Source organism: Schistocerca cancellata, chromosome 9, assembly GCF_023864275.1.
Source record: "Schistocerca cancellata isolate TAMUIC-IGC-003103 chromosome 9, iqSchCanc2.1, whole genome shotgun sequence".
Taxonomy (NCBI): domain Eukaryota; kingdom Metazoa; phylum Arthropoda; class Insecta; order Orthoptera; family Acrididae; genus Schistocerca; species Schistocerca cancellata.
In genome coordinates, this window is record NC_064634.1 from 138,160,450 (window position 1) to 138,175,444 (window position 14,995).

At 43.7% G+C, this 14,995-nt stretch overlaps 1 protein-coding gene and 1 non-coding gene across 8 annotated transcripts in view; one reads left to right on the top strand and one right to left on the bottom strand.

Annotated features, from left to right (window-relative positions):
* Window positions 1-14,995, top strand: part of LOC126101575 (cytospin-A) — a 534,312-nt gene that overhangs the window by 360,702 nt on the left and 158,615 nt on the right. The gene's annotated exons all lie outside the window — the stretch shown is intronic.
* Window positions 7,680-7,753, bottom strand: Trnat-ugu (transfer RNA threonine (anticodon UGU)). The gene has a single exon. It is a non-coding gene; the product is annotated as a tRNA-Thr (tRNA).

The window sequence follows — 14,995 nt, forward strand, 5'->3', positions numbered from 1 at the left end:
AGACAGTTAAATGGAAACTATACACCCACTCAAGCTTACACCTTTTCAAAATAGTTCTCCCCCTCCCGCCCAACATCACCACATCAGTGTGTACTGCTGCGGACCCGCTCTTCAGCGTCAGTGCTATGAACAACTTACATTTACACTGATTTGCGTAATATTTGTTTTCGTAGCATCTCGTCTGGCCTAGGTTTACGGCCTTTGCACCAAGCAAGCTATAGACTTTTGAACCGTATTTCTTGTTGCTGGTTGCTAAAGAAGAGTTTTGAGGACTGTATTGCCGCTTGTGGTGTGTGGCGTGCGGGTGCCCGCCTGTGCGCGGCTAATCATATGCGAGTTGCTCCGCACGCAGCTGCGACCAGCGCCCAAAGGGCTGTTACTGCCTGCCTGCTCACGACGCCTCGCGAGGGAGACCGGTTTGGCAGAGCGCCCTGCTTACCCCATACACTTCTTTTGTACAGTGGCTGGCTGCGTGCACGAGACACCACCTGACGGAGCTACAGAGCTACATAAGCCAGATGAGGCGTGTTCCTTACTCGGTTAGTGTCTTCGTACCTGTTAAGGCTGTTGTTGTATAAGGAGGTGGTAGTGTGGATAGCGAATGTACACTTGGACAGAAATAACGCGGTAAGTCTTACTTTGTTTATGTTACTCTTTGAGCACTCGCTATCATCGACGTTGCATTTTGCCTTAGCTTATCCGAGGTGGCTCAATAAGGAATCGAGGAGACTGGCTTTAAATCCCCGCCCGGACATAATCTTGATTTAGGTTTTTCTGTAGTGTCCTTAAATCGCTTAAGGGGAGTTGGAATGCCGGAAAATGGAAAAAATTCACATTTTCAGTTTTTAACCTTATAACTTAATTTGAAATTTTCTGCTTAAAATGGTGCAAAATTTGTTAAGAAATTCCAATTGGAAGTATTTTTATTTAATTTTTCAAAATTACATGTGCGCCCAGCAAAGTTACCCATCTTGTGATTTGTACACATTTAAATCTTCGCATTTCCGAAAACATTACATATAGAAGGCTGTGGATTTCACTCTTCAGTTGTAGAATCTTTGATCCTTCCATAGGTACCATTGTTTTTACGACTAGCTGTGTTTATTGTTCAGTTTTTGATCTGTGAGTGTTTGTTTTGAGCCTCGAGTTTAGTTTGTCGCTCATTGGGAGTTTGTTATCTGTCTTGTTTTGACTTTCAGTGGTGAGTGCGTAGTTTCTACGATGCCTAGGAGTGCATCATTATTTAAAAAGCGAAAGTTTCGCGGTAATAGATTTACAAATAACGTTTGTTCAAGTGATTCTGCTTCAGCACCTGTTGATGCTGGTGAAAGTTCTGACGTTTGTACAGCTGAGATGTGTGAAGGAGACACGCCCACCAGTGCATCAAAAAAGAAGTTATCAAACTGTGCAAGTGAAATTACAGATGAAGCTTCTAATGAACAATATGTTTTAGTCGACTTTCCTGTTTTTACTGAGTTTATGAAGAAATGTTTGTGTTGTAATCTTTGTGGAGGTTCTTTTGATATGAACATAACAAAATCTATAGGACTTTCCTGCAAAATTGCTATAGTTTGTGCCAGTTGTGAAAATGAGACCTGTTTTTGGAGCTCTAAAACATGCAGTAGCAATTTGTTTGAGAGTAATATCAGGCTAATGTATGCAATGAGAGCAATTGGTAAAGGACATACTGCTGCTCAAACATTTTGTGCCATAATGAATCTTCCACCTCCACCTGCTAAAATTGACAATTACACTGAAGTGATAGGAGATGCTGTTCAGTCTGTAGCAGATTTATCAATGAAAGCTGCTGCCAGTGAAGCAAAATATATAAATGAAGGAAACCCAGATATCCCTGTTGCTTTTGATGGAACCTGGCAGAAAAGGGGTCACACATCCAAAAATGCTGTTGCTACTGTTACTAGTGTGGACAGCGGTAAAGTTTTGGACTATGAAGTGCTCACTAAACATTGTTACCATTGTGCATCTGGTAAGATAGAAGCAGCTCACATATGTAGCAAGAATTATGAAGGTACGAGTGGAGGCATGGAGGCTGCCGCTGCTGTGAAAATGTTTAGCAGATCAGAAAAAGAACGGGGAGTATTTTACACAAAATTCCTTGGAGATGGGGACTCCAAGGCATACAAAAGTGTTACAGAATCCATGCCATATGTCAATAAGACAATAACTAAACTAGAATGTGTCGGTCATGTTCAGAAACGAATGGGCACTCGTCTAAGGAAACTGAAACAGAATCTGAAGGACAAAATTTTGTCAGATGGTAAAACCATTAGAGGTCGCCTGTCAGATAAAATTATAAATGAATTACAACAATACTATGGTATGGCAATAAGAAATAATGCAAATAATTTGCAGGAAATGAGACAAGCTGTATGGGCCACATATTTACATCGATCATCAACTGATGATAATCCTCAACATTTTGCTTGTCCAGATGGTCCTCAGTCATGGTGCAATTATAGAAAATCTCAAGCTACTGGGGATCCTTATCACCATAAAAATTATATTCCATTGGCTGTTATGGAAGTAATTAAACCAATATATAGAGACTTGGGGCATCCTGATCTTCTGCGAAAATGTCTTCATGGTTGTATCCAGAATCAAAACGAGTCGTTCAACAACCTCATTTGGACTCGTGTACCTAAGAATGTATTTGTTGGGATAAAAACATTGAAATGGGGAGTCAGTGATGCTGTTATTTCATTCAATGATGGTCATATGGGTAGGCTAAAGGTCATGGCAAGGCTCGGCATTGCTCCTGGTATCAACACCATCAGAGGTCTTCAGCTTCTGGACAGCGTGCGAGTAAGGAAGGCTCAGTATGCAGCTGAATTTAATACAAAAAAAGCAAGGGCAGCAAGGAGAAGAAAGCTTCTAGGTGAAGAAGAAGAACTAGAAGATGACCCTGATTACTCTGCTGGACACTTTTGATAATAGAATAAAAGGTATTTGTGAATTTTCATAATAAATTACTTTAATCGCATTTTCTGGCATTTGACATTTTTAGTGTTACATGTACCTTTATCTCATAAACCACTCAACCAACAACATTCAAATTTTCAGAAATGCTGCAAAACAGTTCAAAGAGGCCACTGAACTAGAATCATGACAAGAACTGGCTTATTCTCTGAACTAGGGAAGTTTATGTTATACTTTTTCCAATAAAAAATGGCTTAATGGTAAAAAATTCATAAATACTATACCAACAAAAAGAAAACATTGGTTCTAGTTCAGTGGGCTCACAATATATGCTGAAAACCTCTGCCAGAATTTCAAAGTTCTGAAGATAATAGTTCCAAAGAAAAAGGTACACAAAGTTAGCAAATTTAACATTGGCGAGATAGGGCATTCCAACTCCCCTTAAAACAAAAGCCCGGTGATTCCCCTTTTGAAAGGGACACGGCCATTCTTTCCGCAATGCAATTTGTGCACCGCCCCTAATAACATTTCCAACAGAAAATTTTACCGCGATTAATTTCTCCCACGCCCCATTCCTTTCGTATTGTTTCTTATAAGTCCCAGTGTAATCTACCTGTCTCTTCGTTTCTTGCACATCGCCATCACCTCCAGCTCCATCATCATCATCATCATCATCATCATCAACAACAACAACAACAACAACAACAACAAGAACAATGACGACGACGACGACCACAACATAGGTTAATTGTTCCTACTTGTCTACGATATATGATTTAATTAACTCCATAGCTCACATAAATTCCACCTATTTCAGTCGTTAATAAAATACTGTTGTTCCATTAATACGATACGGTCTGGCACATCCGTAGATGAGAAACTTTATCACAGAGAACTCACAGCCTCTTGAGTCCATTTCAGCAGCAGCGTAAACTAGAAAGTAGTAGTAATTTAGTACGCGGTAAAGCGAGGTAAACCGTCCATTTACTGTTACGTTTCTGGAGAAGGTCCAGCTCACCAACAGAAGCAGAAGCTATCGCGTGTGACTTCGATCTAGGAACCATCGCTATATTATCAGGATATGACTTGGTAGAGCTAATTAAAGGTCTCGATGGCTAGTCTTTTCCAGAACTGGGCTTCCCACTTCCACAAGTAGTTCTCAGTGGGGACAGATTAGGATTTAGCGTCCCGTTGACGACGATGTCGTTAGAGACGGACCACAATCTCGGAAACCATGTATCTTTGTGACTAGACAGGATTTTGAACCATCATCCCTCCCCGAGTGTGAGCCAGTGTGCCTAACACTCAGCTGCTTCACTCGACAAAGATGTGTAAACAGAGCGCCATAGTACTGTTATTCGTCGCACTACTCGCTCAAACTACCTGGCAGACCCAACTGTTAAAGAAGAGATGCTGTTGATACGTTATAGTGGTAGTTCCAAAGGTAACGCGACTTAATTCAATGGGCCCCGGGCGTTAAGAAGTTTTAAAATGTCGGAAGTTGACGCAGAGAAAACAATAAGATGTTAGTGTCGCAGTTGGCTTCTGGAGTCGTCCTACGGCGAAGGACACGGCAGAACAAGGTCGGTATGTTCGTTGCCACGTTGTCGTCTGGCAGCCTCCACCTTGTTACGCTTTAGGTAGCTGCTTGTTTTTCAAACACCACCGTGTTCGCTCGTCCCTGAAAGATGCGCGTGTTGCGGATGTGTTTGCGTATTCGCGCTTAGCGACCTAGTGTTTGTTTACGCAGCTGCGAGCTTGTTAGACGACGTGCTGAGAGCTGTGGCGTCCCAGGACAATCATATAGCGCTTGCTAGTTGCCGCTGTCTCCGTGTTGAGCGCAACTAGCTAATATTTGACGACACGTTTTGCATCGACCAATCGACATGGGGTACAACCAGTCTTTACTCCCCCTACAGTTTAGCCTTGCACACACAGTTACAAAGGCGCCAGTAGAACTGCTCTTTCGAACACTGTACTCACAACACCGTGAAGAAATCGTCGGCTAAACTTGCAACTCACGCCACGTACAACGTAATTAATTGATAGAGTACTCAGAAAAATAGTTGTATAGCAAGTTTCCAGAAGATTTGAATTAGTTTGCGGATAAACTGCATATTTTCAAGCCAAAAAAAGATATTGTCTTGGCAAGCTCGTAATATCCGACAAACACGTAAAGTTATTGTGCTTGCTAATATTATTACTGTAACATAGAAAACTGAATGAAATTCATGAAATGTTGTTGTTATAATGGGGACTTAAGATCATGATTTGATTTTGGATTTTTTTTTTTTTACAAATGATTCCAGACGAATTTTGGGATAGTTTATTACAGTAAGCATCGGTGGTTGCATTTCCAATTCGTTGTCTATTATTAATAAACAGAAATTATATGTCATGCAAGTACAGTGATAATTAATTTTTTAGGTGGTGGTGGTGGTGGTGGTGGTGGTGGTGGTGGTGGTGGTGATACCACCATGGAGGGACATGTTTGATGTAGTGGTAATGTTACCATGGTTCTGGAGACTCAGAAGTGTAATAAAAGAACACGGCTGCAAACACTCACAGAGAAACCAAACTTTCAGCCTGAAACCGTCGTGATGCTAGTCCATTTAAGAGGAACGTGTTGTTAATCATGCAGTTTCTGTTAAGTTTGTAGTGTAAATTGTTTAACCTTGGCTAACGGCGATGAGCAGTTAACTTCAGACTGTCATATCGACGTTGTCTAGCAGTACTGTCTTAGAAATTTGCTTCTTTTCTTTTTTCCTTATTTCTCCAAGGGCTTGAAGCACAACTGACGATTTTGTAAAAGGAATGGAGAGGGATTTTCCGTAGTTTTACCATTGCGTGCTATTCGTAAGTGAGCCTATGTCTTAAGCGTATGTTATTTTTTAATAGAGATCATATTCGTTAGTGTTCTCCGTAACGCCACGAATTTCGGAATGATCTCGTCAGGCGTTAATAAATTAGAGCAGCGATTTCAAAGTACAGTTAATTATTACCTATAATTGTAACTCTGCCGCACGGATTGGCCGTGCGGTTTGAGGCGCCAAGTCACGGACTGCGCGGTCCCTCCCGCCAGAGGTTCGAGTCCTCCCGCGGGCATGGGTGTGTGTGTTCTTCTTAGCATAAGTTAAAGTAGTGTGTAAGACTAGCGACCGATGACCTCAGCAGTTCGGCCTCTTAGGAATTGACACCCACATTTGAACATAGTAACTCTGCAGTTTCCTGGATGCCAAGACTGACGATTTTAATGGTATTTGAAGAGAACATGTTGGCGGTTAATCAAGTAAATCTAAAATCATTATTAATTGTAAGAGCTAATTGTTTCCCGCTTTTATGGTAATGAATTAGAGACACTTTCCCGAAACATTTGATGTATTTAAAAATTATTACCTTTCAAAAGTTAAACATGAAAATTTATGAAAGGCGCAAAATCCCACATAACTGTCACAGGTACCACGTGCCCTTTGCTTTCGACTGATTTGTGAGTACAGTTATTGCATGCTCCTTGCTGGTCAGTTACGGAATCATAGCAATCAAATGCTGTTTTTGTTTGTCACTTCAGTGAGGAGTAAACTTCCAGATTTCGCAGATTATATGTCTCAGCAGTTTCCGAGTCTTCAGTGCCCTTTTCTTACATGAGGGTTCTGTACGTGTGATCTTTTGATCATTGGACAGTTCTAATGTTCTGAATCAGGTAATGGTGGTAACCTTGGAATGATCAGAGTTTTTCATCTTTGATTTTGTCAGGAACTGCCTGAATAGTGAAGAAACTTCAGCTATCCAGATAACTAGCTAAAAGTGCTTAGACAGCCGCAGATGTGTTAACCGTTTGACGTAGTTGGCTCAGTACAAAAGCCATATGGATTGCCACTCTCCTGTCTAACTACAGCCACTAAATGAAAATAAACAATATGCGATGCCATTGGTGTATTCTGTACAGTTCATTCTACAATGAAATATACCATGCAATTTAAGAACCTGAATTAGCGCTGGACTGACAGCGAAACAACTCTTATCTATACGATTCTTACGCAATAAAACTAAGTAACAAATAAGTAAAGGGTACATGGCATCTTGTTTATTTGCGGGCGACTGAACATGGCCTCACAGAAGTGTCTCCTTAGTAACACAGGAGGACATTCGAACCTAATATTCAGTATGACATGGAACATCACTTAGGAAATCGGATTAGAAACATGCAGTGTGCATGTTGCATTTTCGTACAATTAAGCATTCGATTATAATGTGAGAAGTGTGCTGTCCATTACTACTGTTCAGCCGAGATATAACGACACACCCAAACTGACCATTTCTTGTAATAATCGGAGCGCGAGGAAAGACATTCAGTCCCGTGAGCTTCTGTAGCATCGGACTGTATTGTGCATACTTTGGGTATGAATAAAGCGATGAATCGTTGCATTGACTGATCACGGTTGTATATGGGAATGTGGGTCAACGAGAAGGGTCTTATCACAATCTCAATACTAGAAAAATGCAAATTTGACCTGATAATTAAAACGCAGTGCGCTCTTGATTTTTCGAAAGCCAGTGTAGTTTTGAGCTGAGAGAAATGTACTGTATATGCGAGCAGTGAGGTGTGACAGTGGAACAGTCATGTTTTGTGTACTGATTCTGGAACTTTAGCATTAATTTAACTGCTGTATGATAATTAATTGGAACCCTCAGCTGCCGACAGATGTTGTTAATATACCTCGATGGGGACAGCTGAAAATGTGTGCCTCGACCGGGATTCGAACCCGGGATCTCCTGCTTACATGGCAGACGCTCTATCCATCTGAGCCACCGAGGACACAGATGAACAGCGCGACTGCAGAGGCTCGTCTCTTGCACGCTTCCCGTGAGACCCACATTCCCAACCGTCCACAATAGACATACGTAATGTACCTAATAGACATTTGCCCATCCACTCCTTACTCGCGCACACTAAGGTGACGATTCCCGTAAGAGTTCGGACAAAATGTGCGCATTCGCACAGACGAAGGTTAATGGCTGGGTAGCCTTTAGCTATATATATATAACTGGTGTATGTTCTGGAGTGTTCGATGTTATTTACAAATAAGAGCGCTCGCCGCTCAGAAGTGACTTTGTTCGATTTTGTGTACGTCTCAGAGAACAGGGACCGACAAAATGTAAGGTAGCTGTCTACGTCACTGGCTGATTACGTCGCAGTTTAATATACTACAGACAGAACAACACGCTAGTATGTGGAAAAGGGAACAAACGTGCGATTTTCGTGTACGTCCGTTTTCGTAAACAGTATGGCTGGCTTACAGGTGCGGCAGGAGAGCGCTGCGGTCGCGAATTACGTAGAGGAGCACGTGGCGTGTTATGTACCAGCTGGTTTCCGAGCGTGCATCGACCACTTTAGAAACCACGTCTGGCGCGTCCCCTGTGGGGTCGGCTTTAGGCGCTGTACGCACCAGGGCTCCCGGCGCTCTCCTCGCCGTGGCATCCCACGCGGCTGTTTACCGTGGCCGCGTCGACGCCTGCGTCAGCGCTGATAGCGTGGTTATCAGTGCGGTGCGGCGCCGCACGGGCCGCCCAGGCGCCGCCCCTGACCACGCGGCGGCTCTGTGGCTCGCGTGCTTTCATGTCGCCGGAACGAGTACGATGCGGACCTTCTACAAAATGTTGTTGTCTGGGTGGTGCAGCACGCCACGCTATTCTTGTACCATACCATTTCCGGATCTCGTATATTTGCTCGTTTCCGTGGATGTTTTGTTCGCCAGGGAATGAGCTCTTCCCCGGCTTAGATGTAACAGGCCGGTCCCCTTAAATGTATAAAGGTCTGGGCATATGATGCCAGATAGATGTCCATTTATTTCCCCGTGATGGCCATAGTTTTCCGATATCCATTTCAGAAAAACTTGCAGAAGTTCTCATTGTAAGTGGCACCTTACAGACCCACTGCAAGTCCGTGCAGGAAATGGCCAATGAAAATGTCTCCGTTCTGCTGCCTCTGGATCACGGGGTCCCGGGTCTGATTTCCGGCCGGATTGGTGATTTTCTCTCCCCGGGGACTGGGTGTTTGTGGTGTTACTATCATCATCATCATCATCATCATCATCTGTTACAGAGGCTCGATTGGACTGTGGAAAAAAAATTGGCTTGTGTAAAAATTGGGACTTTGTGCGGGCGCTGATGACCGCGCAGTTGAGCGCCACACAAACGAAACATCATCGTCTCCATTCTGCTTCTTATTCTGATAGCCCAGAATGGTTAAATTTTAAATAGCTTCGTGGAGCGGTCTGGAGCTCGCTAAATGGAGGAATCTGCCGGCAGTCCTCGTTGCGTATAGAATTCGTTTTCCATGTAGGGGCGGATGTCATGTTTCCCTAGTGTACTTCAGTCGGGAAAAGGTAAGTCCCACGTGATCAGTCGAGATATTTCCTGCCCATACGGAAATTAATGAGACTAGGTAAGAGGCATGGATATCGAGTTCATTCATCTTGGTTTTCTAAGCACAGACGCGACAAATTTGATTGTGGACCGAAGTAGCTAGTTGGATGGTGGTGTTCAGTGAACGAGTCGGGCTTTGGAAAAGCAGATACGTTATATTTATTTGCTGGGAAATGCAGGTATTGGTGTTACTACGTGACCCTTTTCCTGATGACTTAAAACTGTGTTCCTCTTCTCTTGCTGTGGAGGCTATCGGTGGAGGTTATTGGGACCTAGTTGGAGGCGAGGTATGAGCTGTTAGTGGTGTACATTTTCCACTCCACTGGTCGGATCGCGGAGTGTACTTAAAAGTTGTGGGATTGCTATACGGTATTTAATTATTGAAATTGAGCTGATGAGAAGTTAACCATGCCTCGCGAACCAGCGAGGGTGCGACCGTCATTTAGACTGATCTGGTAGTGTAGCAGAGCAGAGAATTAATCCTGGTACGCCAGTGAACCTTTACGATTAAATTTGTGGATCAGTACGTCGCGTAATTTGTCTGTAAAGGAACATCTCAGCCTGTCTGCTCCAAGTCTTTAGATCTCTGCACAGTTGCTGCGACCTACATCACCATCTAAGATTCTTACCTCACACACTTCGCTCCACTATGAAATTCACTATTCCTTGACGCCTCACAGTGCGCCATACCAACCCCTCTCTTCATTTAGTGAAACTGAGCTAGACATTTCTTTTATCTCAAATTTGATTCTGTACCTCCTCGTTTAGTGATGAGCTGCGATCCTACCCCACTCCTTTATAAGCTACTACCTACCTATTCGTCCTTCGACTCTTTACAACTGCAGTTTGGCTTCTGCAAAAGCTGTAAATAACTCTTCGATCCTTGCATTCTGTCGCGCATCACTTCAGAAGTTACATTTTAAAAAATAAAAAATTCTAATTATGTGCAAGGTTAGGTTTCCACGGCCGTTCACTAAAACCTTGTCACAGTGTAGCCGCTCCATCACGTTACTTATAAAACCAACGTTTTGATCACTGCAGCAGGCGCCTGAAACATTGCTTTTATATGCATAACGACGCGGGCACATCCTCGAAAACGTTTTAATGAAGGTCCGCATTATGTCTGCCTTAAATATAAGAATGGTTACTACGTCCGATAATTCCGGTGCTATTACCCTTTCAGAGAGATGTTCTCACCATTTCAATATGCTCACGTTCAGAAGCCTGTACGATAAAGTACTGTCCTCAGTCACAAATCTCGGACGGTGGTATTTCGCATGTTGCTAGCCCAATTCCGGACTTTCACCGTTAAAAAAAAGTTGGATAAACAGAGCTGGTCACTGATTTCATCACATTTTAGATACGGGAGGGTACAATGAACTCAGCACTGAACACCTTTTAAAATTGTGTAGTATAATTTTAGATAAATATTGCTACGTTGTTCATGTGGGATTAGGTGACAGAAGGAATTTTTAGTAGACAACGATAAACTAAAAGAATTCGTAATGGTATAATGACAGACGAGATGACACCCTGCCAAATCAACATCTGTTCAAACTTGTTTATCTCATTGTGTGTCATACGGAACATATGTATAGCTCGAGTGTGTCAGGCTACGAGGTCCGCGACTCGTGCCCGTTGGTGTTAGGACATTTTCTTTCACCTCTGCTAATGATATGACAATACGAAAAATGCAAAGCTGTCCCGTGGTTCGGAGTCCATGTTAACCTGCTGGTGCATCTGTAACTGAAGTGGTCTGTCAGTTCAAAGGTCGGAGGGAGATAAGAATATTCCACCTCTAATAGGACCAGTAGTACCATGCTTGGAAACCGCTGTAGTACTCAGACCAACCTAAGGATATCGTACTTCTGCTTCAGGGAGGGGGTTTGAGGTATTTTGCTACTTCATAAATCATTGTTGAAAAAAGACTTCTAGGAAGGGGCTAGTGCTACTAATGTTTGGCGCGTTAAGCAAACGATTCGACAGAAATGCACATATCTGCTCCCTGTCTTACCTATATATAGGTGAGACTTCGTTAGGGTCTACTTGACGTCAAGGCCATTAGAAACATACCACTGCCGCAAATGGGAGGAGGACAGAGAGAGAACTGGTCGAGGCTTCTTTAGATGAACCCCTCCCAGCATTAATATAGGGGACACAGGGAAAGCGTAAATCTGGATGAAACAGCTGGTTGTGGAAACGACATAACCTGCTCAGTGAATCTTTAGTAGAGGACATGGGTTTCATGCTGTCATTAAGTCTCCTAAAGTTAACTGTATCGAAAATGAAACTGTGACTGAAACTAGTCATCTGCTAAAAACAGTATTCGCTAAACAGCTCCGCTAAACAGACGGAGATTTGCGTTATAAAGTTTTCTAAATGTGGCTGGCCGGTAGAGCATCTCGTCCTCAATCTCCCCCTACACACACACACACACACACACACACACACACACACACACACACCAAGGGAGCGCGAGCTTCATTCGGTGCTCCCTGTGACAATTGTGTCGAACGAAAAGAATAAGGCTATCATGGAGTGAAGCTTTAAATTAAGCACGTAGCAAGCTACATTTGCGGGAAAGAACATAATTCTGGAGCTGGCATGCAGCGTCCTGTCTGACTGCCTCCGACCAAGGTACCATTTAGCTTGCATAAGGTTTGCTTTATTTACGGCTGAACAGCCGTTCCACATCATACATCTGTGGAAATCAGCATTAATTTATAAATCTGTCTAGGTCTGACTACGTAATTCCAGTACCACCAACATTTTCTCCGCCGTCTCCCCGTCGCACATGTGCTCCAGGTTCCTTGGTGTAGTGAGCCACACACAGTCGTGCACAAGGTTGGTTGAAATTGGTTCACGCGTTAGAGAGCTACGCTCCCATGTCAACACGTTCCCATCCCGCCCTTCACAAAAAAAAGTGTTATGCAAGTGTTGTAGCGCTTAGTAATTTTTTCAAATTATATGTGAGAGAAGATTGGTTGTAGCTACTCGCTGAGATCTAGATCATTAGAATTCCTAAGCGCTCCATTAGAATTCCTAAGCGCTCGCCGTCTGCGGGAAAATGCCGCACGCATCCAAATTTAGAGCGTTGCAACAATCGTTCCGTGACGTCTCACCTGCTAAGTAGTTAGTAAGCACCAGTTAATAGCTACTCAATTAGCATACAACACTTGCTCCGTGACATTGCCCTGCAACAGTCTCGAGATGTACTATCGCTACTGTACATCACTTAATAGCTGCCAGGCACTATTGGAAATTGCAAACCGCCGACAAGTGAATACGCGGAAGCGATTGGCAGCGATAAATCCTAGAAAGCGACTCACCTGAATTCCTGTGCCAGCTGTGACGAAATTTTCAACAGAAGATTACGTTGCGCCAATCCACGTAATGGATACCTCCGCGACGTGGAAGTAAACAGCGCCATACGCGGCTACTGATGACGTGAGCAGCATCTGTGCCGCATGAATATGCAGATGTTTGGTGTTCAACGCATATCTGCGGACATAAATGGGGTAGGGCCCTTGGAAACGACGAATAAAGCTGGTTGCGACGCACTAGCAAGCGTCGACTTTAAGTAGTGATTAATTTTCTGCCAGAGTGTTGTCATATAAATGATTCTACCTGTGTTACGAAGGTGCTGAGTATGTTCAGGCCGGACAACTCAAAAGAAAAATAGCGTCCTTGCGTTAGTGATTCATACTAGTTCCACATTAACGTTTCTGCTAGTGACAAAGCCAAAACAGAGTAATTGAATTATTTTACGTTAACCCTCATGTGAGTCAGCGAAGTCTTTATATATATATATATATATATATATATATATATATATATATATATATATATATATATATATAGGTGTAGGTGACGTCGGACGGTTTCCCTTTATGTGGCTTTCTCTTATGTTAGTGAAACGGACGTGCTCTTCGTTCATGTTCCCGATAATACTTGAAACGCTGTATACAAAGAATCTTTACAAGTGAAAAATGAATTCCACGTGTACAGAGTCTCGGGCACAGCTGTAAATAAATTCCCTGACAATGTCGGGTTTTAGGTGTAGAACGGAATAAACTTGTTGTCCACTGTATACAGCACTCGTTACTTCACGTGAACAGAAAGCCGCTTGTATTTCACAGGAAAGTTAGTTTCTGAATATGTGTCGCCTCTGCGTCAATAGATCGTTCTCTTGGCCTTATTTCATAATGTTGGAACACAGTATTTATATTACTAAACGGCTAAGTCGATGAGCCGGTCGCGGTTGCATCTTGTCTAGGTAAAGGGTTCCACGGGCGGGGCAATATAAATTTGATTTTCTGTATTTCATATAATTCTTGACCAAATTTAAACTTCAGCGCCACGCACAGTTCGATTCTTCAAAGAATCGGGGTCGGGATGACGAGGGGGAAGGGGATGGTTTAGAAGTGTGATCTAAAATGCTGCCACAAATTTGACGCGGAGGGTATGGGTGTGTGACTCAGCAGATCGGTGTGACGTCAGGGAATTTTTTTGTGCTATAGTGAGCAGCGGGCTGGTGACAGGAGGCGGCTGACAGGACACAGGCAGGCAGGCCGGCTGCCGCGGTCCGTTTAAGGGTCGCGTTTGCAATGCGTGCCGGCAGTGGCGGCGCTCTGGCCGAATGCCAAGCAGGCGGCGCGGCGTGGCTTTGCGTGCTCAGACCGTATATGGCCGGGGCGTGACCGGCCGCTACTGCCCCTGCCCTCCCCTCGTAAGGGCAGCGCTCTGGCCTGTGGCACCACCACTCCTTGCACTTCGTCTCGCTACTGTGCCCACTGGCCTGGGTCACAAAAGGAGAAGTGTCAGGCTTCTCATAAACCAGCGGGATTCGGCAGATGGAAGTGAACTGAGTAGAACACAACAGAACCTTTTCAAATATTGGGCTATAGTAGAATCTTGAACGCCAGATGCAAAAAAATCAGATGACTAATCAAGTAGCAGACATAAAATACAAGGAACGAGAGGTTGCGTAATAGTCGCACAGAAAGCGTGACAGGGAAGCAGTAGTGCAGAATCGGGAAAAGACAAGACACTTCTGGTACAGCTTGATGAAGAGGACTCGGGGTTGATGGGACACATGGTCAGACATCAAGAGATCACAAATTTAATGCTGGAGGGAAGTGTGTGTGTGTGTGGGGGGGGGGGGGGGGAGATAAAAATCATTGAGCGAGAGAGCGAGACGTAGAGATGAACCCCGCAAGACCACATCATCACTTTTTTAGAAAGTATTTTGTAAACGTATTTTCCAACATGTCATTTCCTAGCGACGCATGTGTGCTACCAGCGTTTGTTATTGTTGGTGCCAGGAGCTGATAGGTCAACCTTTCTGAAATCCTGCTAAATGGATTGTGCCAGGAGTCTACATAATCTGCTGTCCGGACACAGCACCTTACGCAGCAGCAGCAGCAGCAGCAGGAAATGGGCAAGGACAGTGCCTTCATTTCTACTCCTGATTCGGATGGGCTGGAAGGCCTGAACGTTAAATACGGTCTGGAGCTCCCGAAACCGAGGAGCCGCATGACAGCCCTCGTGGAGTTGAGGTGGCAACTTGTGGGCTCTCAGGGGCGGTGGTTGTGTTTTAAAATCGGCAACATTTCGGAAGTCCTATTAAGTG